This window comes from Mercenaria mercenaria, chromosome 2, assembly GCF_021730395.1.
Source record: "Mercenaria mercenaria strain notata chromosome 2, MADL_Memer_1, whole genome shotgun sequence".
Taxonomy (NCBI): domain Eukaryota; kingdom Metazoa; phylum Mollusca; class Bivalvia; order Venerida; family Veneridae; genus Mercenaria; species Mercenaria mercenaria.
This window is the reverse complement of record NC_069362.1, coordinates 97,004,773-97,010,772: the sequence shown is the minus strand read 5'-3', so window position 1 is coordinate 97,010,772 and position 6,000 is coordinate 97,004,773.

Sequence of the window (6,000 nt, the reverse complement as noted above, 5' to 3'; positions counted from 1 at the left end):
TAGCTTATTTTCAAGATATTTAAAAAGTATTTTTGTTGTCGAACGATCTGGAGGCCGGTCGCTTTAAAGAAAAAGAAGTATAGAAATAAGACTTATACTTTTAAAAGGAAATACTTAACCCCTACCATGCTGGACACGATTGGTTCTTCCTTTGCAATCCGTGTAGATCATGATCCGCCTGCACATCCGTGCAGACTGATCATCATCTGCACTGTCTGCCATTCAGCCAGTATTTTTTTGGTATGCACCCCTTTTCATAATTAATAGTACTGTCCAAATTGAAAGATAGACAAGTTCATTATTGAAATTTAGCATGGTAAGGATTAAGTTTCTTATATCGTGCCTAAATAGAAATATCATATTTGCGTGACTTGAATAAGTACTGCTGACAAATACTACTGTCATAGTATACTTTAACTATAAATATATTGTTACAGGGAAAAAAACATTAAATAATAACTTCATCAATATCTCAATTTTAGAATAGCAGACTTAACTAAGTAACAACTTAAGATTTTTCGTGAAATTTGGGCCAGGATCTTTACTCAGTAAATATGTACGGAACAACTCTATTAACGATGCGAATTCTAAATTTGTACTGATTCTTCCTACTGTCATACGATTCATGAAATAAGAGTAAAAATCGTAAAAAAAAATCCTGAAAGAAAGGGAAAAGACTATATAAAGACAGAAGAAAGTGAAAGACATATATTACAACGCAAAAACCATAACACCATAAAAATACCTATCACTTATAGTAAGTGTGGTAACATATCTTTTATGACCCGCCTTGAAACAACACTGACCGGATATTGTTTACCCCTAGGCAATATTGTAATACACAATAAAAGTCAAAGGGTATTAAGATATTTGTTACAATAAAATCATTTTATGCTTAATGTGATTGTGTGCAATCTTGAGACTAAAACAAATAATAGATATCGCAATTTTTTAAAACGAATGATTAAAGAATGTACCAAAAACACGCATTAATTTAAGAATACAGAACAATATATACAAAGTAGGTTCGGAAAGAAGCAGAATTATCAGTTCATCAAGGCTATCTTTCAAATTAAAGTTTGGTCATATTATGAAGACTAGAAAATGATTTTGTTTTGTTTCAAAATTATTAAAAAATCCCATATGAAGAAAAAAAGATGACCGCGTCGGAGATCGGACCCGGACCGCCGCGGCAATAAAAAAAGTCTCCAGATCGATCGGCAAAAAATAATATAGGTATCTGGAAATTAATCATCGCTATATTTTTTAAGAATACTTTGAAACTCAATTACTGACAGACTATATTTTATGGAAACACGTAAGAATTAGTTGCTTTAAGTATTTTTTGCGATGAAAATTAAAAGCATTTTGTATATTAAATACGAATTGAATACTAAATCCTCCATAGCGTTATTTTAAACGACAGCGGATCTAGGTTTCGGCGTTTCTGAGTTCAACAATTAATTTGTTTTAATTTGTCTAATTACAATCTCAGATTTTTTCAATTTTTTTTTCAATGTGAAGTTGCCTACAATTCATAGGCTTTGAGCTATAACAATTTGTACTGACAAAGTCAGACTAGCAGACGACAATATTTTCCGTAACAGCTTCCGAGTACTTACGGATAACGGCGGAAGAAGCCGGAATTTTTTAAGAAATGTTCACTGTACACACTTAAATGCAAAAAGGACCAAAACAAACCATTATAAAATTTAAAACAAATTACACATAACGAAAATTGAATAATTTCTCTACATTTTTAGGGGTATCGATGTTTTGATTATTTGCGAAAAATATCTCATTTTATCTGTTATATTTGAAAAAGTCAGTTTTTTTACCCGTTTCCTACAGAGTCTATATGAACTGAGGTGGGTCTGTTTAAAGTCAAAAAGGACCAACCAAATATTAAGATATTTTTTAAAAAAAATATTCATAATATCCGGAATAAATTAAACTTTAATTTGTGGGGTATCTAATTTTTGATTTCCAAATAGAACTTTTTTTCTATTTAAGTTTAAGTATTTTTTTCCTTCTTTGTTTATATAGGCAAATTTATCGATTTTCCGATAGATCGATGTTACTAAAAGTTGGTAATGCAAAGCATAGGGTACAATTAATTTTTCTATACTGGGTACATTCATGTCTCGAGCTATTTAAGGTACGCTTGTTTGTTTCTCAAAATGGGACATTGACTCGAGAGGGTCGGAACCGTGATTTCCCGCATTACTGATACCTGACAATTAGATACCTATCTTTGAGTAAATTACTGTTTTTGATCTCTACGTGGACATATAGTTTCTTCACCATAAAGATTAACATGCTTTTGTGCGTACTTGTGATAATTATAGAATGTGTGAAACGACGAGGCAATAATTCCAATAGGTAAAGCAAGGCAGACAACTCCGCACACTGCACATGTGGCGGCAACCACGTGACCAAAGGCAGTGTCAGGGATATAATGACCATAACCGACAGTAGTCAATGTTATCAGTGCCCAGTACATTGCTTTGAACATGTTTGTAAAGTTTGAGTTCTGAATAAATTCTGTAACGTACATTACAGAGCCAAAGATGCAGATCAACAAACCTAACATAAATACCAGTATTTTCAGCTCGTGTCTCGAAGAGCGGAATGTCAAACCCATGATATTGAAAGCTGGAATACGTTTAGTAAGGTACAGCAGGCGTGCTAATTTTAAAACCGAAATGTGTTTAAAGACAATGTAAGCTCTTATCTTGTGAACAGAGTCCAGCTTTGAAAGGTTATACTCCACCGTAAAAGCAATCCAGAAGGACATGTAACCTAGAAGTACAGCGATTCGCGTGGAACATTTGCCAAATGACATTTTGTTAGGACAAACGAGGAAACTTAGCAAAAGCTCCATGGAAAGGATGATATGAATACAGAAGTCGGTATAAATGATGTACGGGTGTGGTTTCATCATCGGTAAAGTTCCGTCCGTAGCGTTGTCGTCCCTTCCTAAAACATGCGCAATGTGCTGAACGATCTCTTTTTCGGACTCACTGAAGTCGACATTAAACTGTGGCAATGTAGAGAGGGTCACAGACAGAATGGATAGCACGATAAGTAGCGATACAAATGCTCCCCATACCTACAATAAACAAAACATCTGTTCTCAATACAGTAGTAGTAATTGATTTAATATAATTATATACTAGTAATAAATTGTCAATCTTCTATCTTTTCATATTTTCCAGATATTTAGAACAAACGACTTAAATACTAAAAAGGAACCGTTTAATATAATATACCAGTAATAAATTGTCAATCTTCCATGCTTTTTCATATTGCTTCCAGATATTTAGAATAAACGACTTAAATACTAAAAAAGAATCGTTTTAAAGCCACTATTATATTCCTTACTGAACAGGCATCTCTGTTGCCACTACCGCTTGATTTTCAAAACTTACTGCTATGTTATTTACTCAACGCAACAACTCGTAATATAACAAGTACTGATTATAAGTGCTGTAATAATATGAGCCGTGCCATGGGAAAACCAACATAGTGGCTTTGCGACCAGCATGGATCCAGACCAGCCTGCGCCGTTTCTGTAATTGCAGTAGGCTTTAAAAGCGAACAGCATGGATCCTGACCAGACTGCGCGGATGCGCAGGCTGGTCTGGATCAATGCAGGTCACAAAACCACTATGTTGGTTACCTCATGGCACGGCTCAGTTATGATCATAATATTCAAAATAAAGAAAAATACATACAAGAGCCAATTTCGATGAGCTTGGTTCATCAAGAAATAACCAAATCTTCTGCCTAATTCGCACGTTCGTTTTAAGTAATAAGCAAGTGTTTGTGTTTTGTTTCAAATTCTGTATTAGTTTTTGCATTGTCGACATGTCTTCTTCACTTTTGTATAAAGCTTCCAAGCAACACGGAGCAACGTGACGCGGAGAAATTTTCCAAAACTCAAGCTCTTCTCTGAATGTTGTACCACACATATCTTTAGGTAAATGGATCGATCCTTTCCTTGAAGCATCGAGTATGTAGGCAAACGCTAACGGGTTTCTATCAAAAAAGTATTCCGAATTTTCAGTCATGAAATTGTCCGTTCTCTCGTCAAGACGGGCTAAAACAGAATCCGAAAATGTTTTTAAAGTTCCCGCATGACACTGGAAAATTGTTCCACCTACGTTCAATCTGACTATACTTTTATCATTAAAACTCATTGCCTGTTCCATATTGCTTCCATTTTTACACACTAAAACTGGCAAGTTGTTATTGTTAACTTGTATTTAATGTCTGTGTCTCAAACTGTTTATCGATTTTAAATATTTCCGTTGTATCTTCACGTTTCGTTACGTTTAACTTTGAAAAATATCTATTTTTACATTAAAAGTGACGATAACGTATCTTGCAAACATCTTTTATAGTCCATCATCAATCAGTGGAATTAATTTCACGTAGCTGTTTGAAATATGTGCTCGACTCCTTCGTAGCCTGCGTGATAATATGGAAATAATGATAATATGTGCCAATAGTAATATACATTATTATGATAAAATTGATTCTCCTATTCTTATACGGGAATATTATATGGAAAGTATTTCATTGAATGTACATTTTGAATAATATATATTTTAATCGATTACATACTCTTGACGCCCTTTATTCCGCGTGTGTGTTTCTGTTATGAATATGTGCCTGTGTTTGTCATTGCCCTGAAAGTTTGAAATTTAGACTTAGACATAAATCGTTTGCTACAAGTCAATTTAAACTACTTTAAAGTGCTTCACTGCGATTTTGCATTTCCTAATCAGATAACTCTTGTTTTCAGGTAATGAAACCGTTGTTGTCACAGACTCGATGGTTGGTACTTATCATCAGCCATTAACATGAAATAAAACAAAGCCTCAAAGCGAGCTCGAAAAAATCATATTTTTTATATTTTCTTCATTTCTTTTAAAACAAAACAATTTACTATTCAAAAGAAAGTGAAAATATTCGCGTGAAAATAATCACTACAAATTTAAATTAAGTGTTATCATACTGCACAATTTTACCGGGAAAAAAGAAATGCAACCAGTTCCTGCAATTAACTGAAAACCTTCCTAGTAGGATTTTTGAGTGAAAAATAATTTTGAGCAATCTCATGGCGTTCTCTTTTCACTGCGAAGAAAATGCGCTTTACTAGCTTCCGGCGAAAATTTTAGAATCCTCCGCTACTAACGCTACCGTAAACCTCGATTCTTGTGACCTCTCTCAAGAGAGTGAGTCCATAATGCCGTTCGGCAATTTAATAAATGTCATTTTGAATTTATACGTGGACAAAGTGTAGATCTATTTCCTTTTGGCAAATATTCAAGCTCAGTGGCAGTTTTACATAAGCATAAGGCGAAACTTCGATTGATTTTAATTATTCACTGGAATTCTTGAAAACATATGCTGTAGGCAGGAACTGCCACTAGAGACTAATTTCAATAATTCATAATTACCCAAATCACTTGGGAAATAAATTAAATTAATTCTGTTATCAAAAACCGTTGGTATTTGCCAATATCATATTATTATCTAAATTAAATGGATACTATTTTAATTTGTATTCATTCTTACGTTACTCAAGTACGCTTAATAATTTCGAACAATATCCCGTATCGTATTTGCAAGTCAAGTTGAATGTAAACATCCGAGCTTCGGGAATATTAAAATTTGACACGGTGCTCGAATGTAACACCTTTCCAACAATTAAAACCAATATGAACGGAAACTGAGTTGAATAAACTATTTGATAATTTCCTATGAACAACTGCTTCTGTGGTCGTCTATTGACACAACAGATCCTGTACTTACACAACCGATCCAGAACTTACACAGCCGATCCAGTACTTACACAACCGATCCAGAACTTAAACAACATATCCTGTACTTACACAACCGATCCAGAACTTACACAACCGATCAAGAACTTACACAACCGATCCAGTAGTTAAACAACAGATCCAGAACTTACACAACAGATCCTGTACT